This window comes from Oryctolagus cuniculus, chromosome 1, assembly GCF_964237555.1.
Source record: "Oryctolagus cuniculus chromosome 1, mOryCun1.1, whole genome shotgun sequence".
Classification (NCBI taxonomy): domain Eukaryota; kingdom Metazoa; phylum Chordata; class Mammalia; order Lagomorpha; family Leporidae; genus Oryctolagus; species Oryctolagus cuniculus.
Window position 1 is genome coordinate 112,847,646 of NC_091432.1, and position 26,660 is coordinate 112,874,305.

Below are 26,660 nucleotides of genomic sequence, written 5' to 3' on the forward strand. Positions count from 1 at the left end.
ACTGATCCGAAGCCAGGAACTAGGAGCTTCTTCTGGGTCTCCCACGTGGGTCAGGGGCCCAAGGACTGGGATCATCTTCTACTGCTTTCCCAGGCCACAGCAGAGAGCTGGATTGGAAGTGGATCAGCTGGGTCTCGAACCGGCACCCATATGGGATGCCGGCGCCTCAGGCCAGGGCTTTAACCCGCTGTGCCACAGCTGATGGCCCCAGCTGATGGATTTTTTAGTGTCATTTATACAAGAAAGATATGGGACACTCCAATAAACAGAACCTTACTTCATGAAAAAGACCTTGGTCTTATATTTAAAAATTGGCAAAAAAAGTACATCTATATATTTTAAGTTGAAATAAAATTTAAGGTATGCATGAATGGTTTTTAATAATTCCCTGCTTTAAACTGTTGTTTTATTTCCTTTTTTAAAGTGAGTTTTTTTAACAGATTCAATGTAGTTTATGGATGCAAGTCTGAGATTATAATGATATTTAGTCCCTTCCTGCCCACCCTGTTTTAATTAAATGGCCAACCCCTGGTACCAATGGATTCAATGAGATGGTTTTTATAGTGTGGCTAATGGAGTGTCATGACATTAAGAGATCTGAAGGGAAGGAACATAAAATGCCTCCCTTTTGAGGCTGCTAAAATGAACAGGTTACAAATGTGCAGATTAAATTAATGTTTTTGTTCCTAGGAAGATTTTGCTTGAATTTGGTTTTTAAATTCAATAACAGCTTTTTTTACCCCTAGTGGCCTTCTATTTGTGCCAGATACTGGTATTTTTATTTAGAATTGTGAAATCAAGTATCCTTTTGAAATGAAAGTAATGTTACTTAAAGAAAGACACTGAGTAACTAATAGTTCAGGGGGCTTATGTGATTGTGGCAAATCTTTCAGACAGTATTTAGGGTTGGGAAACAGTAGTCTGCAGCAGATGGGAATGTCAGGCCCGTGATAAGGTCTGCAGAAGCATTCCATCTGTCCCTGCCAAGGCAGCCACAGGCCAGGCTGAATTCAGGAGTCTATAGTAGGCTAATATTTTTTATTTTATTTGAAAGGTAGCATTATAGAGAGACGGAGAGAGAGACAGAGAGAATCTTCCGTCCGCTGGTTCACTCCCCAAATGCCTGCAATGGCTGGAGCTGAGCCAGGCTAAAGCCAGGAGCTAGGAGCTTCATCCAGGTCTCCCACATGGGTGCAGGGTCGCAAGTATTTGAGCCATCCTTCGTTGCTTTCTCAGACATATTAGCAGGGAGTAGAATCAGAAGTGGAGCAGCCGGGACTCAAACCTGGTGCTACAGGTGGTATCTTAACCCGCTATGCCACAAAGCTGGTCCTAGTAGGCTCATTTTTTTTTTTTTTTAAAGATTTACTTATTTATTTGAAAGTCAGAGTTACACAAAGAGAAGAGAGGCAGAGAGAGAGAGAGAGAGGGAGGGAGGGAGGGAGAGAGAGAGAGGTCTTCCATCTGATGGTTCACTCCCCAGATGGCCACAACAGCTGGAGCTGCACCGATCCAAAGCCAGGAGCCAGGAGCCTCTTTCGGGTCTCCCACGCGGGTACAGGGGCCCATAGACTTGGGCCATCTTCTCCAGTAGGCTCTTTTTTTTTTTTTTTTTTTTTTTCCTTTGACAGGCAGAGTGGACAGTGAGAGAGAGACAGAAAGGTCTTCCTTTTGCCGTTGGTTCACCCTCCAATGGCCGCCGTGGCCGGCGTGCTGCGGCCGGCGTACCGCGTTGATCTGATGGCAGGAGCCAGGTACTTCTCCTGGTCTCCCATGGAGTGCAGGGCCCAAGCGCTTGGGCCATCCTCCACTGCACACCCTGGCCACAGCAGAGAGCTGGCCTGGAAGAGGGGCAACCGGGACAGAATCTGGCGCCCCAACCGGGACTAGAACCCGGTGTGCTGGTGCTGCAAGGCAGAGGATTAGCCTATTGAGTCACGGCGCCGGCCCAGTAGGCTCATTTTTAAGCTGATAATTTTGTATGGTCTCTGAACAGTATTAGAGATATCCAAATGTCCTTTGGCAGGAAAAAGTTTCTCCATCCTGGCCTGCAGGATAAAGATGTTCCTTCACATTCATTTAAGGCCACTCAGAACTTGGCCTCTAGCTTCTGCAGCCTCCCTCACAGCTTTTCCTTGCCACAGATCTCGTGTTAGTCAATAGAGAGGGACTGCCTGCCCCCAAGGAGAGACCCCACAGCGCAGTCAGAAGCTGGTTGTTAGGGCATTTCATAGCTCTGAGGACAGTGATTTTGATGGAAGAATCATGGAACTTAATTTTTCCAGCTATATTGAGCTGCCTGTCTTACTAAATTTTCATGTTCCCATGACCTGGGAGATGATAAATATTTGAATAAATTAATGAGTGAATAAAAAAATCCAAGTGAGTTATAGTCCCTTTACCTAAGGCCAAACCTTGGGCACCAAACAAAATCATTTCAGAAAAATCCTCTAAGCTGTGTTGTAGTGGGGCCCTCATCTTTCTCTTTTCTTTCTTTTCTTTTTCTTTTTTCTTTCGGCAGAGAGAGAGAGTAGCGAGATGTTTCCTCCAGCCAATGTTTTATTCCCCTTAGCCTGCAGCAGCTGTGGCTCAAACAGGCTGAAACCAGGAGCCTAGAACTCAGTCTTCCTATATGGATGGCAGGCTCCCGTGTTCTTGAGCCATCACCTGCTGCCTCCCAGGATGTGCATTAGCAGGAAGCTGGAATTGGGAGCGGAGCTGGCTCTTGAACCCTGGGCACTCCAGCGTGGGATGTGGGTGTTGTGCATGGTGTTTTGACCACTGAACCAAAATCTTCCCCTATACCTGCTCCCCTTTAAAAAATTGCAGTTTAAATGAATGCTTAATGAGGGTTGTGGTAAATCAGTGTTTTTTATACAAATGCTTTACCATGGAACATATAAATTGGTTTAAGTCTTATAGAAAATAACTTGACAAGATAGCTTTAAAAAGTAGAAAATGTTTATTAAACCTTTTGGTCTAGTGGTACTACTATTGGTATATATGTCTCAATATATTAAGGAAATAAAGATTTAGCTGCCAGTTTTTATGCAAAGATGTCAACCATGGCATTATTTGAAGTAGGACTAGGAAGGTATCAATCTAAGAATTGTTCCTCTGAAGAGGTAGACTTAGCTCCCTTAGCGACTCCCAGATAGCTGCTGTTAATAATTACTGTATGTTGGGCCAGTGCTGTGGTGCAGCAGGTTAAAGCCCTAGCCTGCAGTGCTGGCATCCCATATGGGCGCCTGTTCCATTTTCTTTTTAAATTCTATGTGTTGTCAAAGATCTTCTGATTTGTTGCCGTAAAGAAAAACAAATAGTTGATATGACCACAAAGGCATGTTTATGATACATTATCTGTCACTCTTCATAAGTATTAGCTGACTTGCTCCCCATCGTGTGCAATACTCCTGAGCTATAAGCTTATTTGGGAAAGGGCACCTCCCAAGCAGGGGAGGATAATTTTTAGGTCCAATTATGGAAATTATATATGTTTGTCTAAGATTTCCAACAAAAAGAAATAGACAAGAAGAATGATACTGGCAACTGTTCCTCCATTGCAAGAGAAAACAAAAAGAATGCCAAAGGACCTTTCTTGCAAACCCCAATTTTAAATATAGATGTGTCTGTTTTTTTGAGAGTTACTTTAAATTCAATTAAATTTCTCTTGATCTTTCCATGCCATGATGTGTGCAACAAAGTAATAGAGTAAATACTCTTTGTTGTTCACATGGAGTATAGAGTTCTTTATTTTTCCACAAAAGTTTTGGCTGATCTCTTTCTTTTCTGGCTGTGAGCAACAGGTAAATTAATATGACCACACTCTGACCCCAGCATCGTGATTCAAACTTCCAAATTCAGAATTTGCCCAGCTTCCCCTCTTCAAGATCACATGGCAGCTTATTTCTATCCAACAGAGGTGGACAGACGTTAATAGAAAGGAAACAGATTTTAACCAGTTATTGCTCCACAGGCACAGGAAAATTGGGTAGTTTCAAGAAGCTTACAGTCTTAACACAAGTAGAGGTCAGACCCTTTGGGAAGGACAGCATAGATGATCTGTGGTTCTGTTACATCGCAGAATTGTTGTAATACAGGAATAGCTTTGAACCATAATAATTTCTGTTGTTTAGGTACTTTCAGTAATAAAAAAATCTGTTAAAATGCTTTTTTTTTCCATGATAAAAATGAGACCTACAGATTCCATTTTAGAATAGAGGAGAAAACTTGTGTGGAATTTTAGTATTCTTATATTTGGGTAGCCTTTTTACTAGAGAGAGACAGCACTTATTGCTTAATGTGTCCTAAGTGCTGGGCTGTGTACTTCTCTCATTTAATCTTGACAATGTTCCTTTAAAGCAAGTACATAGTTTAATCATTTGTGAGGAAATTGAGGTTCTGTGAAATTTAGTAACCTGCTCAGGGTCACACAAACCATTGAGGGGCTGTGCCAGGTTTTGACCTCAGTCTGACCAATACCAAAACCTATTTTTTCCCTCTGTATGCCCCCCCCCCTTTTTTTTTTAGAAAAGTTGTATAACTAAATGTCAAGTGGTCCTTAAATTATTTTTATTGAGCACAAGTGGTCATTCTTCATTTGATGAAAAGGGAGACTTGGTTTTTTACTTAGTGTCTAGCAGTCTCTGTAATAGGAACAATATCTTTTATGGTGACTAATGACCAAAGGAGTATACACTCCAAGTTTTTTATTTTTAATTTAAAAACATTAAAAACGGTCCACAGGTAAGGGATAGCTAGTTCTATTAGAACTGGTGCTTTCTGGCAAATTTTAGAACATTAAGCCAGTGAGCTGGTTCTGTAAGCCATTTAAGCATTACATTTATAATTTTATAGAGATTAATCGGAGTGATGCAGTTTCAACAATAATAGTATATTCTAGGGTATACTAGAATGTTTCATTCTTGGAACTACTTCGTTTTAGTTTTTTTTTTTTTTTTTAAGGGAACAAAATCTGAAAAGCTATGCTTTCCCGATGTTAAACAGAAGCCTCAGTTTTTGTTTCTGTTTTTGTTTTTGTTTTTTTACAGGCAGAGTTAGACAGTGAGAGAGAGAGAGAGACAGAGAGAAAGGTCTTTTTCCATTGGTTCACCCCCCAAATGGCTGCAAAATTGGCTGCAGTGGCCCGAGCTGCGCCTATCCGAAGCTAGGAGCCGGGTGCTTCCTCCTGGTCTCCCATGTGGGTGCAGGGGCCCAAGCACTTGGGCCATCCTCCACTGCCTTCCCGGACCACAGCAGAGAGCTGGACTGGAAGAGGAGCAACCGGGACAGAATCCAGGGTGCTGGCGCTGCATGCAGAGGATTAGCGAAGTGAGCCGCGATGTCGGCCCAGAAGCCTCAGTTTATCTTCAACATCTAATGTTTAGATTTTCTTTTGCCTGTCATCTTACTTCATTGTGAATTATTGTAAGTCTAAAACAAAAAGAAATATCATGGGCCGGTGCTGTACCACAGTGGGTTAACGCCCTGGCCTGAAGCTCTGGCATCTTATATGGGCCCGGCTGCTCTACTTCCAATCCAGCTCTCTGCTGTGGCCTGAGAAAGCAGTGGAAGATGGCCCAAGTTCTTGGGCCCCTGTGGGAGACCTGGAGGAGGAACCTGGCTCCTGGCTTTGGATCGATGCAGCTTTGGCCGTTGCGGCCAATTGGGGAGTGAACCAGTAGATGGAAGACCTCTCTCACTCGCTCGCTTGCTCGCTCTCTCTCTTGCTCTCTGCCTCTCCTCTTTCTGTGTAACTCTGACTTTCAAATAAGTAAATAAATCTTAAAAAAAAAATCACGAAGGTTGATATACCGACTACCTTTTTTTGTGGGGACAGGTGAAGATACAGAAATTACGGATGAAGTTGAGACACGCTTTGGTTCTTTTCCCGATCTTAACCTCTTCTTTTCCTCTCCAGAAGTAAACACTGGGGTAAATTTGGCGTTTTTATACTTATGTATAAAATGTGTCCTGAGTGCTGGGCTTTGTACTTCTCTCATGTAATCTTGACAACGTTCCTTTAAAGATACACGGTTATGCATCTTCAAACATAGACTTCTTTTGCAGATTTTTGAATTTAATGAAATTTGAGTTCATGTTACATTTGTACATTGTTTTATTAATAAAATACACATAAGTATTAATAATCATGATAAACATTACTACTTATAGTAAATATTAAAAATATTATAAGTGTGGTATGAAATAGGGATCAAGTTTTGTTTTTCTGTGTGGATAACCAGTTGTCTTGTTGTATTCATGTACAGAGTGTATTTTCCCCATTGATTTTTAGTGCTGTCTTTGTCATGATGTTTCTGAATTTTCTGAGTTTTTGTTTCTGAGCTTTCTGTTCTATTCCACTAGTTGGTTTGGCTGATTCTATTCCAGCAGCAGTCTGTCCATATAACTTTAGCTGTGTAAACATAATATGTCCCTGTACTTAGCTTTTCTTCTTTCAACATTTTCATTACTGTTTTTGGCTTCTTTTTTTCCATATAAATTTTGGGAACAGCTTGTCAATCCATAAAAAGTCCTATTGGTTGCTTTTTTAAAATTGTAATTCATTGAATTAGTTTAGAGAAGGTGGAAATCTTGATGTTGTCTTCCTATTTCTGAATATGTTTTCTCTTTAGGAATTTCAGTTCTTATATTCTTAGATAATAATTTTAATTTTACCAATATAAGCCTCCAAACTTTTTTTGCTAAATTTATTCCTAAGCACTTGTGATTTTCGCTGCCGCTATCAGTCATTTGTCAGTCTCTTCCTTGCCTCTTCCCCTTCCTCCTTATTCTCTTCCTTTCTTCCCCTCCCCTAGTCTCACCTCTTTCCTGTTACCCTTTCGTCCTCTCTCCTTTCCTCCCTTCTTTATCCCCCTTTATCTTAGTTTTGTGTTACCTTGACTGGACCTCCTGTTTCAGGTAGTGTGATGGAGAAAGCATGACTCCTGCACTGAGGCACAGCTGTTTAAAGCCCCAGCATGCAGCACCGGCATCCCAAATGGGCCATTGCATGACTCTCCAGTGTATTTGTAAATACAAAATAAATAACCCATGTGGTGTAGCAGGAAGAGTCTCTGCCTGTGATGCTGGCATCCCATATGTGCGACGGTTCAAGTCCTGGCTGCTGTACTTCCAATCCAGCTCCCTGCTAATGCTGCCTGGGAAAGCAGTGGAGGATGACCCAAATGCTTGAGCCCCTGCACCTGTGCAGGAGACCCAAAGAAGCTCCTGGCTCTTGGCTTCTGGGCCATTGTGGCCATGTAGGGAGTAAACCACAGAGAGAAGACCTCTCTCTCTTTCTTTGTCTCCACCTCTCTCTCTAATTCTGTCTTTTAAATAAATAAAATAAATCTTTACAAAAAAAATAGGAAAGTGTCTGGGACTTAAAATCATAATTGCTGGAAATGTGTGCCTAATTTGTCCTTTAAGAATTACACGATAATTAAGTCAGTTTTTCTGAACCTAATTCTCTTATCTGTCTGGGAAAAATAATGTTTACTTTGATGTTACTGATTTTACAGAATATAATGGGATATGTGTGTGAGGGTTTTTTGTAATTAAGAATTCAGAGAAAAAATGTTAATTATGGGGCCTGCACCTTGGCATAGCCGGTAAAACCACTGCCTGCAGTGCCGGCATCCCATATGGGTACTGGTTCAAGTCCCAGCTGATCCATTTCCAATCTAGCTTTGTGCTATGGCCTGGGAAAGCAGTAGAAGATGGCCTGAGTCTTGGGCCCATGCACCCATGTGAGAGACCTGAAAGAAGCTCTTGGCTCCTGGCTTCAGATTGTTGCAGCTCTGGCTGTTGCAGTCATCTGGGGAGTGAACTAGTGGATGGAAGATTCTCTCTCTCTCCTTCTTTCTCTCTAACTCTGCCTTTCAAATAAATAATAAATCTTTAAAAAAAATTAATTATGAGGGAGAAAAGCCCATTTGCCCCAATTTAGACGGTAGTATTTATTGCATTGTGTATTAAAGAAAAATACCTTGAATTCATAAAATTATTTTAATTTTTAAAAACATTTAATGCTTATACCTCAGTTCCTAGAAAAAAGATAGGAAATGATTTATCATGAAGAACACAAGTGGCACACATAGACACCCTCATTAAAAATGTTAAAAATGAAAGATCAAGTAATTACAGTTAGGTAAAAGCAAATATAATAATTATAAGGGTTAATACAACTATTGTCATTAAGCCTCTCTGTTTCCAGGATGCCATGGGAAAAAGCTAAATATGATTTAGTTCTGTTGATGGCTGTGTTTCCTCCTTTGTGATAAACCTAATTTTCTTTTCTTTTTTTAAAATGATTTATTTTACTTTATTTGAAAGGCTGAGTTCGAGAGGGAGAGACAGAGAGAGGTCTTCTATCCACTGCTTTTCACCCCAAATGGCCTCAATAGCCAAGACTGGACCAGGCTGCAACTAGGAGCCAGGAGCTTCTTTGGGGTCTCCCACATGAGTGTCAGGGACCCAAGCACTTGGGCCATCCTCTTCTGCTTTTCCAGGCACATTATCAGGCAGCTGGATCAGAAGTGGAGCAGCTGGGACTGCAATGGGTGCCCATATGGGATGCCAGCATTGTAGGTGGCAGCTTTACCTGCTATATGCCACAACACTGGGCCCCAACTTTAAATTCTTAAAATGAAATTGTTTATGTGGATTTCAAGACAATACTGATGACAGGATCTGTTACAACAGTTCTATAAATGAGAGCAGTTATTTTTATTTTTATGGCTTTAGTGTGTGTTGACTGACCATTAGTAAAAAAAACTGAGGGGATAACAGAAAGCATAACTCACCAAAACTGACTGGGAAAACTATGCTAATGTTACTTAACTATCTTATGATCTAATATTTAAGGTACTAACTTGATCATAACCTAGAGCAGTGGTAACCTTACATTCAGCCTTTTTTGTGTTGAGAAATTACTGATGAAACCCTTAAGGCACTGAAATTTTCAAGGGAGCTTTAGATAACTAGAAAAAAACAAAAAGGTGACCACTACCACAGTAAAAATGCCTGGTATAGTACAAATGAACCCACTATCTTTGTTTAACAAGTCACCATTAGCACCACATTCTGCTCTCAACATCTCTTGAAATTCCTAGGGCATGTGACTACTGGAGTATAGGAGTCCTTTCTTAGTTAACTCTCTGCAATTGAAAGATTTGTGAAATATTGAAGCTTATTTCTTTTAGTAGATGATAAGACAGGTGCTCATTTTTTGTAGGGATTTTTTTGCCACCAAATTTTCCATTGGTTTGTAGAAAGAACATAAGGTTTGCCCTCAGATTTGGTTTTGTTTAGGTCCTGGCTCTACCATTTGTTAGTTCTGTGATCTTGAAAAATTTATATAGCCTAAGTCTCTTTATCTTCTTGAGTGATACTGACATCAAGGGATTTTTGAATGATAGTTACAAAAGATTACCGAATTATAGCTTGTTGATTATTTTTTGTTTAGCAACAACTTAGCAGAACTACCCCTACAATTAAAAACATGTGCAGACAAGAAAAGCTATTCAGGGGATGGGGTGTGCAGGCATTTATTTAGTCTAGCAATTAAGAGGCCCAACCCACATTATAGTGACTGGATTTGATGTCCTGCCCTGGTTCAGAAGTCCGGTTTCCTGTAATGCAGACCCTGGGCGGCAGCAGTGATAGCTGAAGTAGTTGGATTTCCCCCAGTACGTGGGAGACCTGGATTGAATTCCTGGTTTCCAGCTGCAACCCAACCTAGCCCAGCTATTGCAGGCATTTGGGGAATGATGGGAGCTCTTTTTCTCTGTCTCTTAAGCAAAATAAGATATAAACCCAGCAAGTAAAAAGCAGAAAAAAAGAAATTCAGGATGAATATAGTCTCAAGCAGGAGTTTTTCCTAGAAGTAGGTCTTCTGTTTTTTAAGATTTTATTCATTCATTCATTCATTCATTCGAGAGGTAGAGTTACAGAGAGGGAGAGACAGAGAGAAAGGTCTTCCATCTGCTGGTTTAAACCCCAAGTGGCTGCAATGGCTGGAGCTGAGTTAGGAGCCAGGAGCTTTTTCCGGGTCTCCCATGCAGGTGCAGGGGCCCAAGGACCTGGCCCATCTTTTTTTTTTTTTTTTTGACAGGCAGAGTGGACAGTGAGAGAGAGAGACAGAGAGAAAGGTCTTCCTTTGCCGTTGGTTCACCCTCCAATGGCTGCTGCGGCCGGTGCACCGCGCTGATCCGATGGCAGGAGCCAGGTACTTATCCTGGTCTCCCATGGGGTGCAGGACCCAAGTGCTTGCCTGGGCCATCTTTTACTGCTTTCCCAGGCCATAGCAGAGAGCTGGATCGGAAGTGGAGCAGCCAGGACATGAACTGGCACCCATATGGGATGCTGGCGCTGCAGGCGGTGGCTTTACCCACTACGACATAGCGCTGGCCCCTGTCATTGTCTTTATATGAATGAAATTACCCAGTATGTACTGTTTTACATATATGTGTGTGTGTGTATACTTACATATTTTTAAGATGTATTTATTTATTTGAAAAGTAGAGTTATAGAGTTGGAGGCAGAGAGAGAGAAATCTTCCATCTGACAGTTCACTCCACAAATGGTTGCAATGGCTAGAACTGAGCTGAGCCAAAGCTAGGAGCCAGGAGCTTCTTCCAGGTCTCCTACATGAGTGCAGGGGCCTAAAGACTTGGGCTATCTTTTCTACTTTTCTAGGCCATAGGAGAGACCTGGATTGGAAGTGGAGCAGCTGGAACTTGAACCAGTGCCCAAATGGGATGCCGGCACTGCAGGCGGCAGCTTTACCTGCTATGCCACAGCACTGGCCCCAGGATGTACTGTTTTGTAACTTGAAATTTTCCTTCATCAATGTACTTGTTGATCTATTTTGTTATTATTTTTAAGATCTGTTTTTAAAAATACTTAAATATTTAAAACATCTATTTGAAAGGCAAAGTTAGAGAGACAGAGACGGAGACAGAGAAAGAACTTTGATCTATTGGTTCACTCCCCAAATGGCTGTAATGGCTGGACCTGGGCCAGTGTGAAGCCAGGAGTCTGGAGCTTCTTCCAGGTCTCCCATGTGGATGACAGCAGCCCAAGGACTTGGACCATCCTCCACTGCTTTCCCAGGCACATTAGCAGGGAGCTGGATCAGAAGTGGAGCAGCTGGGACTCAAACCAATGCCCATATGGGATGCCAGTATCGCAGGTGGTGGCTTTTACCCACTGTGGCACAAGGATGGCTTCTTAAGATATATTTATTTATCTGAAAGTCAGAATGACAGAGGGAGAGAGAGAAAGATAGTAGGATCTTCCTTCTGGTTCACTTCCCAAATGCTTGCCACAACCAGTGCTGGACCAGGCTGAAACCAGGAGCTGGGACTACATCTGGGTTTCTCATGTGGATAACAGGAACTCAAGTATTTGGGCAATCATCCACTGTCCTCCCAGGCACATTAGCAGGAAGCTGGTTTGAAAGTGGAGTAGTTGGGGCCGCCGCTGTGGCTCACTTGGTTAATCCTCCACCTGCGGCGCCGATCTCATATGGACGCCTGTTCTAGTCCAGCTCTCTGCTGTTGCCTGGGAAGGCAGTGGAGGATAGTCCAGGTGCTTCGGCCCCTGCACCCGCATGGGAGATGGGGAGGAGGCACCTGGCTCCTGGCTTCGGATCGGAGTAGCTCTGGCCGTGGCGGTCATTTGGGGAGTAAACCAACGGAAGGAAGACCTTTTTTCTCTGTCTGTCTCTCTCACTGTCCGTAACTCTACCTGTTAAATAAAAATTAAAAAAAAAAAAAAAGTGGAGTAGTTGGGACTTGAACCTGTACTCTGTACTTTGATATGAGATGCAGGCATCCTAAGTCACAGCTTGACACAGTGGCCACAATGCCTGCCCAGTGATATAATTTTAAAATATGTTTTATTTCTGTCTGCGTACCTATGCTCTATGATTATACAAAATTCTGTTGTATAGCTGTATATTTATTTAGTAGAAAGATGGATGCTACGTCATTGAGGTTTTTTTTTTCCTCACCTCTGTTTTCTTCCTCCACATTATCTTCAGTGAACAACTACTATTTTTATAATGGTTAAAATATTTAAAAATTTATTTTTAAAAAAATAATCCAAATATGAAAAGTGTATCTTTGTAGATACCCATAGCAAAATATCTTTCCTTTGTTGTGGTTTCCGTAAACATAGTCTAGTGACTCATTACCCAGCTCCCGGATGGTTACTTCTGTGTCCCTTTGTGCTCATTTCAGAGCATTTTTCAATGTAGGAGAGGTGCTGGAACTTTTATAGGCTTTTTTTAAATTTAAAGATTTATTATTTATTTGAAAGGCAGAAATACAGAAAGAGAGGAGAGAGAGAGAGAGATCTTCCATCCACTGGTTCACCACTTCTCAAATGGCCACAGTATTTGGGGCTGGGTCTGTCCAAAGCCAGGAGACAGGAGCTTCTTCCAGGTCTTCCACATGGGTGCAGGTGCCCAAGAATTTGGGCCACTGCTTTCCCAGGCACATTAGCCAGGTAGCTTGAGGGGAAGTAGAGCAACTGGGACTGCAGCCCATGCTCATATGAGTTGCAGGCTGAGGTTTAACCTTCTATGCCACAGCGCTGGCCCCAAGATAGGCTTTTGTTTTATATAAAAACGAGTTGGTTGCATGTTTAAAACTTTTTACATTGCTAGGGTATTTTATCCTTGGGTAGGAAAGAAAGATCCATTTGTCTTTATTTAATCACCTATAAAGGTACTTTTGGAGATAGGTTTGGGTTACTTTGTACGGCTGTGTGTGCAAATGATAGAGTTCCTGATAAAAACAGTTTCATTGAGCTGCTAAACATCTTGTGCTGATTTTTCTGCTCTGCTTTAAAGGTTTACAAAGCCAGTGATCAACTTCCTCTTGAATAGATGACTTTATTTTTGCTAAATATGGATATTTAATGTCTTATGATAAAGGTGAATTTCCTCTAATGAAACATAGCTCAAGTTAACTTACAGTATTTAAAACTGACCTTGTAAATTTTAGTTTAACCGTCTCAGTCCTCACGTAGTTGCAAACAGAAAAAAATCTTTCTTAAATATATTTCTCTTTGGATTGTGAAGATAATATATAACATGGTTATAGCAAAGAAAGTTCTTTGATGAATAACTGATTATGTTGAGTCATATGTATTAGTAATTCAGATAATTAACATAGCTTTATTAAATCCATCATAATGCACAGATATTCTGTACTTTGAAATTTCAGAAATTTTGGATCTCAGCTCTTACTTTAGAAGGGCCTAATAATTTGGTTTTGCCCACTAGTCTTTATCAGACTTTTAGAAGAAACTGAAGAGATTTCTGTTTTACTTTAGTTTACCAAAAAGGATTAAGAAAGAGAAAATAAAATATTTTAAGAAGCTAAGTGAGAGGACTTAATTTAAACCAAGCATGTTTCTCTTGATTTCTGCCCTTTCTCCTCTCATAGTTAGCCACTGTATATCTCAGGTTTCTAGCAAAGTTATTCCTCTTATAGAAACTGTGGACATTCATTAACAATTTATTTTACTTTGAAACCTATGTGGCAAACACCAGAGAGTGAATTGTTGCTATTATCCATGGGAATCTTGAGATTGAAGTCAAAATATCAGTACAGCTGTACAAGCAGTTCGAAGAGTATTTTTAACATCCCTATTAGATTATTTTTTTGACCTTTGATTTTATGCTTTCTCTTCTATTAAATTTTTTTAAAGATTTATTTATTTGAAAGGCAGAGTTACAGAAGCAGAGAGAGAGAGGTCTTCCATCCGCTGGTTTACTCCCCAGATGGCCGCAACAGCTGGAGCTGCACCTATTCCAAGCCAGGAGCCAGAAGCTTCCTCTGGGTCTCCCATGTGGGTGCAGGGGCCCAAGGACTTGGGCCATCTTCCACTGCTTTCCCAGGCCATAGCAGAGAGCTGTTTATTTAATTTTTGACAGGCAGAATGGAAAGTGAGAGAGAGAGAGAGAGAGAGAGACAGAGAGAAAGGTCTTCCTTTTGCCGTTGGTTCACCCTCCAATGGCTGCCGCGGCCGGCGCGCTGCAGCTGGCTCATCATGCTGATCCGAAGCCAGGAGCCAGGTGCTTTTCCTGGTCTCCCATGGGGTGCAGGGCCCAAGTACTTGGGCCATCCTCCACTGCACTCCCAGGCCACAGCAGAGAGCTGGCCTGGAAGAGGGGCAACCGGGACAGAATCCGGTGCCCCGACTGGGACTAGAACCTGGTGTGCCGGCGCCGCAAGGCGGAGGATTAGCCTATTGAGCCACGGCACCGGCTAAATAATGTTTTTTCAAGAATTTTGTAATATAGTTTTCTACCAAACCTGTAATGACATTCTTTAAATTCACACTCATATGATCTTTTTCTTGATTTCCTTCCCCTTGCAACTTTCATTCCCTGTAGTGTTTTAGAGTTCTTCTGATGAAGTGAAATGCAACTTTTTATTCTTTGTTGTGGCAAAGAGAGTTTATTTTTAGAAGAGGGTTAAATTTACAGAAAAATTTAGAAGCTAAAACTCATCCCAAAGCCTCCTATTTTTAATGCATTATACTAATAGATGGTATATTTGTTACAACTCATGAGCCAATGTTAACATCATCATTATTAACTAAACTCCATAGTTTATTTGTATATTTATTCATAGATTTGTTTTGTTTCTACATATTGTCCTTTCCTGTCCTAGGATTTCATGTTACATCTAATTATAATGTCTCCATCGACTCCTATTGGCTGAGACCATTTCTCAGACTTACCTTATGTTTGATGGTTTTAATGGTTCTCAGGAGTACTGGTCAGGTATATTATAGGAGGCTCCTATATTAGAGTTTGTCACGTTTTTCTTGTGATTACATTGGAGCCATGTATGGAAGGAAGATCACAGAGGTAAAGTGCCATCTTCATCATTTCCTATCAAGGATACATACTGTCAGTACCATTTGTAATTGTTGATGATGACCATGATAACATGGCTGAAGTAGCATTTGTCAGTATTTCTCCGATATAAAGTACAAGAAAGTTCTGTTAGAAATATTTTAACTTGGTAACTTGTTCTAGTAGTTGCTTGGGCCTTTGATGTTGCAGTAAGTCATTATATTGATAGATTGCTCATTGAAATATTAAATATTTTTACAAATAATGTGTTCAGGGCTGAGAAGTAAATTTTAACATGTTTGGTTTTTCAAAAAATTTTTATTTGAGAGGCAGAGAGAGCAAGAGCAAGCAAGTGAGAGACTCATATTGCTAGGTAGACAAAGATTTCTCATCTGCTGGTTCACTTCCCAGGTAGCCAAAACCAAAGTGGCTGGAGCTACAGTACCAGGAACTCAGTCCGAGTCTCTCATGTGGATGACAGGGACCCAACTACTTGAGCCATCACTTCTTGTGTCCCAAGGTCTACATTAGTGGGAAGCTGGAATCAGGAGCTGAAGGTGGGAATTTAACTCAGGTACTCTGATAGAGTATGTGGGTGTCTTGACCTGTGTCTTAACTACTAGGTCTGACACTCTAAATTTCAATTTTTTTGTATTAAATTAAACCTAACTTGTTTTTTTTTTTAAGATTCATTTATTTTAAAAGAGTTACAGAGAGAAAGGGAGAGATAGGGTGGATTGGGAGAATGAGAGAGAGAGAGACAGAGAGGTTTTCCATCTGTTGGTCTACTCCCCAGATGGCTACAAAGACCAGGGTTGGGCCATGCTGAAGCCAGAAGCCAGGAGCTGCTTCCGGGTCTCTCACAGCGGGGGCAGAGGTCCAGACATTTGGGTCATCTTCGGCCGCTTTTCCCAGGCCATTAGCAGGGAGTTGGTTCGGAAGTAGAGTAGCTGGGAGTGGAACTGGTGCTCATGTAGGATGCTGTAATCACAGGCAGTGATTTTTACCTGCTACGCCATAGTGCCAACCCCTGAAACCTAACTTTTAATTTAATTTTCCAGGAGATTTTGGAGTACTTGGTACTTTTTCCATTTTAGTGGTCTTCTGTAATTTCCCTCAGGAGGTTTTATAGTTTTCAGTGTACAGATATTGCACGTAGCTTGACTTTACCTTTTTGTGTTTCATCTGTTTTGAGATCATTTTAAATGATATTTAAAAATTAACTTTTGCAATACATAGAAATATAATTTATTTTTGTATAATGACCTTGTTCACTGTTAATTCTACTTAATTCTGTTTTTTAAAAAATTTATTTATTTACTTTGAAAGAGTTACACAGAGAGAGAGAAGGAGAGGCAGGGGGAGGGGGAGGAGGGAAGGAGGGAGGGAAAGGGAGAGAGAGGTGACTCTTCCATCCGCTGGTTCACTCCCCAATTGGCCACAAAATTGACCGCAACAGCTGGAGCTGCGCCTATCTGAAGCTAGGAGCCAGGAGCTTCCTCCAGGTCTCCCATGCGAGTGCAGGGGCCCAAGGCCTTGGGCCATCTTTGACTGCTTTCCCAGGCCATAGCAGAGAGCTGGACTGGAAGAGGAACAACCGGGACTAGAACTGACGCCCATATGGGATGCTGGCACTGTAGGTGGTGACTTTATCCACTACGCCACAGTACCAGCCCCAGTTCTGTTAGTTTAAAAAATTTTTTTTATTTATTCTCATTTTATTTGAAAGGAAGAGAGGGAGAGAGATCTTTCATTGTTGGATCATTTCCCAAATACCTGGGCTCAACCAGGATGAAGCCAGGAGCCTAGAATTCCATCCAGGTCTCTTGCATGGTGGGAAAGGCCCAAATACTTGGATTATCATGTGCTGCCTTGTAGAGTGTGGGTTAGAGGGAAGCTGGATTGGAAGCAGAGGAGTGGGCACTGAAACCAGTCACTCTGATATGAGATGTGAAATGTTGGCCCAAGTGGTGACTTTATCTGCTAATGTCTGCCTCAAGTTCTACTAGTTTTTTATAGATCCTTTTAGATTTTTTACAGAAATGATTATGTCATTTGTGATTAAAGATAATTTTACTTAAATAAATCTGTATGCCTTTTAAGTATTTATTTTTATTGTCTTATTTGGCTAAAATGTTAAAGAAAAATGGAGAGTATTTAACCCAGTAGTTAAGATGCCTGTGTCCCCTACCAGAGGACTGGATTTAATCCCTGGCTTTGACCATTTTTTTTTTTTTTAAGATTTATTTATTTATTTGAAAGTCAGAGTTACACAGAGAGAGGAGAGGCAGAGAGAGAGAGAGAGGTCTTCCGTCCAGTGATTCACTCCCCAGATGGCCGCAACGGCGGGATTTGCACTTATCCAAAGCCAGGAGCCAGGAGCTTCTTCCAGGTCTCCCACGTGGGTACAGGGGCCCAAGGACTTGGGCCCTGCTTTTCGGGCCATAGCAGAGAGCTGGATCGGAAGAGAAGCAGCCGGGACTAGAACCAGCACCCATATGGGATGCCAGCGCTTCAGGCCAGGGCGTTAATCTGCTGCACCACAGCACTGGCCCCGATTCCTGGCTTTGAATCTGCCTCTGACTTCTGACTTCAGCTTCCTGCCAGTGCTTACCCTGGGAGGTAGCAGTGATGGCTTATGTAAATAGGTTCCTGGATTCTTGGCTCCAAGTCCAGCCTGGCTTCAGCCATTGCAGGCATTTGGGAAGTGAACCAGCAAATGGAAACATGCTCTCTCTCAGTGCTTCTCAAATTTTAAAAAGAAGCAGTGGACATGTAGACATCCTTCCTTTGTTCTCAATTTTAGAGGAAAGCATTCAGTATTGTACCTTTAAGTATGGTGATAGATGTTTTTTGTAGTTATGCTTTATTAATTTGGGAAAATTACCTTCTATTGCTTGGTTTATGAAAAATTTCATCAGTAACAGGTATTCAGTTTTGTCAGATATTGTTTGTTTACCTTTTGAGATGATCATATGGTTTTTTTTTTTTTTTAGACTGGTGATATGGTGAATACATTCGTTTTTTTTTTTAAAGATTTTTTTAAACTTTTATTTAGTAAATATAAATTTCCAAAGTACAGTTTATGGATTACAATGGCTTTCTCCCCCCCATAACTTCCCTCCCACTCGCACTAAGATTTTTTTTTAAAGATTTTATTTATTTGAAAGTCAGTGTTACACAGAGAGGAGAGGCAGAAAGAGAGAGAGAGAGGTCTTCCATCCGATGACTCACTCTCCAATTGCCTGCAATTGCTGGAGCTGCACCAGTCCGAAGCCAGGAGCCAAGAGCTTCCTCCAGGAGCTTCTTCTGGGTCTCCCACGTGGGCGCAGGGGCCCAAGGACCTGGGCCATCTGCCACTGTGTTCCCAGGCCACAGCAGAGAGCCAGATCAGAAGTGGAGCAGCCGGGTCTCGAACCGGTGCCCATATGGGATACTGGCACTCCAGGCCAGGGTGTCAACCTACTGCGCCACAGCGCTGGTTCCTAAAAATTTTATTTATTTATTTGAGAGAGAGAGTTCCTGACAGTGAGAGGAAGAGACAAAGAGAAAGGTCTTCCTTCCGTTGGTTCACTCCCCAGATGGCCGCAACGGCCGGAGCTGCGCCTATCCGAAGCCAGGAGCCAGGAGCTTCCTCTAGGTCTCCCACATGGGTGCAGAGGCCCAAGCACTTGGGCCATCTTCCACTGCTTTCCCAGGCCATAGCAGAGAGCTGGATTGGAAGAGGAGCAGCCAGGACTAGAACCGGCACCCATATGGGATGCTGGTGCTGCAGGAGGAGGATTTACCAATTGTGCCATGGCACTGGCCCCGAATACATTAATTTTTTATATTGAACCAACCTTGTGTTCTTAGTGTAAACCTCAGTTGGTCAAAATGTATTCTTTTTATGTATTGATAGGTTTGATTTGCTTCTATTTTGATTAATATTTTTATATTTGTATCCACAAGGGATATTGGTTTTTAGGGTGTGTGTGTGAGAGAGCGAGAGCGAGAGAGAGTATAGTGTCATTACCTTGTTTTGATATCAGAGTAACGTTAATTTCAAAATTAGTTGGGAAATTTCACCTGTTTTCACAAGAGTATGTATAGAATTATTATTCCTTCCCATGAAATCTTAAGAGAACTCATCAATGAAGTCACCTTAGTGTGACATTTTCTTTGTGAAAGTGTTAACCAACAATTCATTCTTTTCTTCGAGCACCCACTATTCTGACTTTAACACCATAAATGAATTAGTTCAATAAACTTTATTTCAGAATAACTTTAGATTTACAGAAAAGTAGCAAAGATGGTAATGAAAGTTCCCATATTCTCCTCATTTTGTTTTCCTCATTGTTAATATTTTGTATTACTATGATATGTCTGTCAAAACCAGGAAACTGACATTGCATCTAGAACCAACCTCCAGATTATGTGGATTTCATCAGCATTTCCATTAATGGCATTTTTCTGTTCCAGGATCAAATCCAGGATATGAAATTGTATTTAGTGTTGCTGTTTCCCCACTTTTCTGGTTTGTGACAGTTTCTTAGTCTTCCTTGATTTCTCATGATCTTGGAAGCCTTGAGACTGGTTTCGTTGAGCGTCTCCCAGTCTGAATTGCTGTTGCTTTCCAGCTGTTGTTTTTCACTATTAGCCCAGGATGATTGGTTTTTGGAAAAAAATCTCACAGAGATGAAGTGCTCTTTTCATCTCATTTTATCAGGAGTATGTGATGTCCATGTGATCTCAAGGATGTTAACCTTGACCATTTGGTTAAGATAGTGTTTGCCACCTTTCTTAACTCTGAAATTAGTCTTTTTTTTTTTTTTTTTTTGATTTATTTATTTGAGATGTAGAGTTACAAACAGAGGGAGGGAGACAGAGAGAGAGGTCTTTCATTCGCTGGCTCATTCCCCAGATGGCTACAAGGGTTGGAGCTGGGCCAATCTGAAGCCAGGAGCTTCTTCCAGGTTCCCATGTGGGTGCAGGGGCTCAAGCACTTGGGCCATCTTGCACTGCTTTCCCAGGCTATAAGCAGGGAGCTGGATTGGAAGTGGGGCACCCATATGGGATGCTGGTGCTGCAGAGAGAAACTTAACCTACCATGCCACATTGCTTGCCCTTGAAAATACTTTCTCTCATTCCATTCTCTGTTCTTTAAAAGCAAGTGTCACAGATCCAACCCACACTTTATATGGTTTAAAATTCTTCTGAAAGGGAAATTTGTTTTTCATCCTATTTCTGTATTTATTCAGTCATTTATATCAGTATGGACTCACATTTTATTTTTCAGGTTCTAATATAATGCTGTGTTTCTATTTTGTTGATTAGATTGTTCCAACATTGACTTGGAAGTTTCCAGCTTGGTGCTCGTGTCCCTTTCGTATGCTCCTATCATTTTCTTTTTTGAGCGCTTCCTTACTTTATGGCACTTACAGATGCTCCAGGCTCATTTTATAGTTTCTTTGTGCCAGCTATCGAATCAGTTATTTCTCCAAGCATCTGTAGTTCTTTTTATTGGTGTTTGGTATTTAAAAACCAGAATGTGGCCGGCGCCGCGGCTCACTAGGCTAATCCTCCACCTGCGGTGCTGGCACCCCGGATTCTAGTCCCGATTGGGGCACCAGATTCTGTCCTGGTTGCTCCTCTTCCAGTCCAGCTCTCTGCTGTGGCCTGGGAAGGCAGTGGAGGATGGCCCAAGTGCTTGGGCCCTGCACCCGCATGGGAGACCAGGAGGATGCACCTGGCTCCTGGCTTTGGATCGGCGCAGCACGCCGGCCGCAGCGGCCACGGGGGGTGAACCAACAGAAGGAAGACCTTTCTCTCTGTCTCTCTCTCTCTCACTAACTCTGCCTGTTCAAAAAAAAAAAAAAAAACAAAAACAAAAAAAACAAACCCAGAATGTGGTTGCTGGATGTGCTCATTGCTTTAGGGTGCCATTGCTTTTAAGCTGCCCTAGGGCACAAGAACAAGGCAATATAGGTATATCTGTATTAGCATATATGTATATATACAGCCATAATTGTCTGTATTTATCCATTTATATAGACATGTTAAGGTAAACATGAGTTCATACTGAAGTCCCCAATTTTTAATTCAGTATCACGGGGATCACTGGGGTCCTCCTTATCTGTGGCTTCCCCATCTGAAGGTAAGAAACCTAGCTGCAGCCACCTATTATCCATTCACTTATTTATTAAGTTTTAATATATATGAAAAAGCAGTTTCAGAATTGATTACTTGTAATCCACAGGAAGCAAATTTTCTACCTTGTGTACAGATTTTATGTACAGTTTGTTTTGTCATTAGTCTTACAATTCCAAGCCAAACTTTATTTCCCAGAGTTCTTTAGCTACTTTCCTACAAGCCCTTAAAAGCAGTTAAATTAAATGTTTTTGGGGCTGGCGCTGTGGTGCAGTGGGGTAAAGCCCTGGCCTGCAGGGCTGATATCCCATATGGGCACCCATTTGAGTCCCGGCTGCTCCACTTCTGATCCAGTTCTCTGCTGTGGCCTGGGAAAGCAGTAGAAGATGGCCCAAGTCCTTTGGTCCCTGCACCCACTTGGGAGACCCGAAAGAAGCTCCTGGCTTCAAATCAGCTCAGCTCTGACTGTTGAGGTCGTTTTGGGAGTGAACCAGCAGATGGAAGACCTTTCTCTCTCTGGCTCTACCTCTCTCTGTAACTCTGTCTTTCAAATAAATAAAATCTTTTTAAAAAATGTCTGTAATGTAGTTAGAGTCATTTGTCCCAATCCATGTTTCTTCTGGGATGTTTTGACATTCTGGTTTTGTTTGTTTTTGTTTGGTTAGCATTCATTGAGATTCACTCTTTAAATGTGCAGTTCTGTGCTTTGGACAAATATGTAGAATAGTGTGTCAACTGCTTAGTATCATATAGCACAGATCCTGCACCATAAATATTTCCCTGTGCATCCTGCTTGTAGTCAGCCTCCCTCCCTGCCATTGCTAGTGGTGTGTACTTTTGCATTTCCATTGTCATATGAGTGGAATGATACAGTCTTTGAATTTTGCATCCGACTTTTTTCTTGCAGTAAAATAAAATGCATTTAAGATTTATCCATGTTGCCTGAATTAATAGTTAATTCTTTTAAAATTGTTGAATAGTATTCTATTGTATGGATGAGTCATAGTTTGGCTTTCAATTCCTCCATGAAAGGGCTCTGTGGTTGCTTCCTGTTTTTAGCAGTTGTGACTAAAATGATTATAAATGTCCATGGCAGATTTTTGTGTAGACATAAATTTTCATGTCACTTGGTTAAATATCTAAGAGTATAATTACAGGTAGTTTGTGTTTACTTTTAAACTGCTTTTTATTATTTATTTATTTCATTTATTTGAAAGGGAAAATGACAGAAAAGGGGAGAGACAGAGAGAAGGAGATCAACTATCTTCTGGTTCTCTCCCCAAATGACTGTAACAGCCTCAGGCTGGGCCAGGCCAAAGCCAGGAGCCCCAAACTCCATCCGGGTCTCCTACATGGGTGGCAAGTACTTGGGCCATCTTCCATTGCTTTCCCAGGAACAATAACAGGAGCTATTGTGGATCAGCCTGGACTTGAACCAGTGTTCTGATACTGGATGGGGCTTTAAAGGTGGTGGTTTCACCCTTGCACTACCATCCTGCCACCCACTGCCTTTTGGTTCTTGACACAGAGTCATGTGATATGTATATACATATATATATATTTATACATATATATATATTTAAACCTAGCTTCTTTTGAATGGTTTGTGACATTGATCTGTATTGTTGCGGGTGGTCATAGTTCATTCTCCTTGTTGATTAATTCTAATATGTGGACATAGCACAATGCTTTTTCTCCATTCTGCAGAAGCACATTTAGGTAGTTTCTAGTTTGGGAGTATTAGTAGTAATGATGTTTAGCAACATTCATGAACGTGTCTTTTTGTGAACATGGGTATGTGTTTCTCCTAGGTGTGAAACTGCCAGTTCAGCTTCAGCTGATACTGCCTAACAGTTTCCTAGAGAGTAGTTGCTTTCCCACCAACAGTGTGTGTGGATTCCAGTTGCTCTGTATTTTCATAAGTACAATAGATACTCATTTTTTTCTTAGTATTTTTCTCATTGTGGCTTTGATTTACAGTTTGCTGAAGTTGAACACCTTGTAATACATATATTGGTTCTTTGGGCATTAGAGAAACAGAAAATTAAAAACTTCCTTCTGGAGTCTGAAAGCTTTCCAGTTGGAGAAGGTGTGACTTAGAAAAGGCAGTAAAGGAAGCTGCTGCTGGGAATGAGTCATGTTTTAGTTAAGATAAGGAGGTTGAAGTGCATTCTGTGGAGGGGCTGAGATTTAGAGGTGTTAGGTTTCCTGTAGATGGAGAGTTCTGGAGTACCAGGTGAAAAAGAGAGAGGGGAGCAGTGGTAAGTTTTGTTAGAAGAGAGGTGTTACGTGATTAATAGGTAATTACTTACATTTGGTGACCTAGATAGAGGAGTCGAGATAAAAAATTAGTTCCTTTCAAGTTCTGAGTTGACCTGTGGTATGAAATTGCTTCATTAGCTTAGGCCAACACAGGCTTTGATCTCCAGGGAGCTTCATGATTCTTATAGGATAATGGACTGGCTAGAAAATGCTAACAGATATATGAGGCCCTAGAATAGGAAGAGGAAGTCTAATGATATCAATAGTTAGTAGTTTTTTTTTTTTTTTTTTTTTTTTTTTTTGACAGGCAGAGTGGACAGTGAGAGAGAGACAGAGAGAAAGGTCTTCCTTTTCTGTTGGTTCACCCCTCCATGGCCTCTGCGGCTGGTGTGCTGCAGCCAGCGCACCGCGCTGATCCGAAGCCAGGAGCCAGGTGCTTCTTCTGGTCTCCCATGCGGGTGCAGGGCCCAAGCACTTGGGCCATCCTGCACTGCACTCCTGGGCCACAGCAGAGAGCTGGACTGAAGAGGAGCAACTGGGACAGAATCCGGCGGCCCGACCAGGACTAGAACCCGGGGTGCTGGCGCCACAGGTGGAGGATTAGCCCTATTGAGCCGCGGCGCCGGCCAGTACTTAGTTCTAATTTGTTTCTAGAAAATCTGGACGATTTTCATTGATAACTAGCTACCTTTTTAAGTACTTACAAATTATAAATTGAACAAATTTGTTCTTTTGCATTGCCCAAGGAGGGTGTAAAGTCATTAGTCTGTAGTTTTGAAGACCTATAAAATTTTATATATATTATAAATACATATTATATATGTAATCAAATTTTTAAAAGATATTTACTTATTTATCTGAAAGGCAGAGTTACAGAGAGGCAGAGGCAGAGAGAGAAAGAGAGAGAGAGAGATCTTCCTTTTGCTGGTTCACTCCCCAAATGGCCCCAGTGGCTGGAGCTGGGCCTATCCGAAGCCAGAAACCAGAAGCCAGGAGCTTCTTCTGGGTCTCCCACATGGGTATGGGGGCCCAAGGACTTGGGCCATCTTCTACTGCTTTCCCAGGCCATAGCAGAGAACTGGACCAGAAGGAGAGCAGCCGGGAATCTAACTTGGCGTCCACATGGGATGCCGGCACTGTAGGCGGTGGCTTTACCTGCTATGCCACAGTACTGGCCCCGGTTGTTTTTTTTTTTTTTTTTTTTTTTTTACAGATTACATTTGGCACAGTGTGGGTTCCTTGGAAACTGTTTCTTCATATCTCATTAACTATGGCTCTGAGGTTCTGTGAATTTATAAAATGATTTATAAATTTACAAAACCCTGGGCTGTTGTATATGTAGGTGAAATCATTACTGGGATTTAACTTAAAATTAGATGTATTCAGATGTTTTAAGCAACATGTCTTTAAAAACAAAGAACATGTCTTTCTCATACCTACTACATTGATCTCCAAAAGTATGTGCCTGCAGATATCAAATTGAATTGATGGTTCAGGCAAGTAGAGGTTAACCTGTCTTTAGTATGGTAGTGCATTTGTTAGAGAACAGTGTTAGAGGCAAATTACTGTTTTAACAAAATTACATGGCTTCTAAGGATTAGATTGAATGAGTGTGTGTCTCTTGTCCCTCCCTCATTCTACTGTAAGCAGTAAGGATGCTAGTTTACAGAGTGCTAGACATCATAATGCCTGGGGCGTAGTTGGAGACCTGGGAAGATTTACAATAATCAAACACAAACAGACAGAGTAGCATGAAGAAATTTCAATCCTCCCAGCCTTGCCTACAAACTTAATTAGGCTTATTGGGGCAGAAAATATTTTTTCTCCCCCTGCTTTTTATCTGTTTCTCTTCCACAACCACCTCCTGTCCCAGATTCTCTGTGAAGGGGACATACTTCCAACAAAAGGAGACTTTTTTTTTATTGTTGTTAATCCTAACTTATTTGATTTATTTGGGCATTAGGGAAAGGAGTAATAACAACAAAATTTTTAAGATACTTAAGGGACTCTTATTGTTGGTACCATATTCAGCGAATTCCCAATTTAAAAAATTATACTGTGTTCAGAAAAAAATTAGGTGTTTTTGTGCCTCTATAATTAGATCTTTTAAAATTATTTGTAATTTCATGGGAGCTATTTTTCTTACTGTGTGAAAAATTGTCAGCTTAATTATTGCTTTCTTTACCTTATGTGTATATTTCATGGTGTAATCTGGGAAAATGTATGTGGATGCTTTTCTCTGCCGTTAGCTGTGCAGTGTTGGGCTCCCAATGATGATGGTAGATGATTGGGGGTGGGAGAAGAGGTGGAGTTTCTTCTTATCATCCCTCTTGTGGTCAGTAAGATCATCCAGCAAATGCCTTTCCAAGGATGTGGAATGTATATATAAAGGAAAAGCATAGGATTGCTAAGGGAGTGGTGTGTTGGTGAGGATTTCATTCTCTACTCCATGGAAACGAGGCTTTTGAGCTTTTACTTGTCTGCTGATTTGTCTGGTGATCCAGGTAATCTATAGCAGTCTTTGTTTTCTCAGTCCTGTATGAAATGTAGCAAAATGGTAGAAAATAGCTTCAGTGAAAGGGATATACCTACAATAGGAATAAAATTAAAAGGGAAATGATGTCTTTACATTATTCATAATTGCTTCTTATGGTAGCTCTTAAGGTTTTTATTTTTCATGTTTTAAAAAGCCTAATTTGACCTAAAGAAGATGCTTAGTTTTGAAAACCCATGCCTTAATTGCTTAGCTTGAGAACAAAGGTTTTAACATCTAGCATTGCAGGGGTATCTATTCAGAAGCATCCTTCTGTTACCTTTTTAGAACTGAATAGGCATAACCTCTCTTGCATCTTAGCTAGGGACCTTGAGTTATTATTCTGCGAATTGTGATTTAATTATCTCAAGCTTCAGGATGGTTGTTTCCCTTTGATACCCAAGGGACCATGGTTGGGGTTTGGGGGGCAGGGATTAATCTTACGGTGGGGGAAGGGAGTGTTTTCAGAGTAATGTTCCTGATTTTTTTTTCCCATTTGATGCTCAATTGAAATTAATTCCTATAATCATTGGAAAGGTAATGTCCGTGGTACCCAACATTCTTACTAATTTGAATTGTTTTATCCTTTGTTCAGTTTGTGGTATTTTTGCTCGTCAGCTAGAATGTTGGTTATAAATAAGCAGAAGCTGCTGAACTGCTGTGATGCATCGCAATTGCGTTCTGCTTTTCTCCCACAGTTACATCTGTGAATACAGCAGCAGACACATAGATGTGAAAAGCACAAGTCATATAAAAATGTTAAAGATTTTTTGTTTTTCTCTCCTAAAGGTTTTTTTTTTTAATGGTGACATTTTTTCCTTGTGTACAGAAAACCTAGAGTTGTAATTTCTGACA

At 41.2% G+C, this 26,660-nt stretch overlaps 1 protein-coding gene across 11 annotated transcripts in view; it reads left to right on the top strand.

Moving 5' to 3' along the window:
* ARHGEF12 (Rho guanine nucleotide exchange factor 12) overlaps positions 1-26,660 on the top strand; it is a 162,624-nt gene that overhangs the window by 25,113 nt on the left and 110,851 nt on the right. For 2 of the 11 annotated variants that reach the window (XM_070047281.1, XM_051848584.2), the window contains exon 1: positions 23,551-25,776. The exons of the other annotated variants lie outside the window; for them this stretch is intronic. The gene's annotated coding sequence lies outside the window, so the exon portion shown is untranslated. Of the gene's footprint in view, positions 1-23,550; positions 25,777-26,660 lie in introns of those variants that run through there. 11 annotated transcript variants of the gene reach the window in all.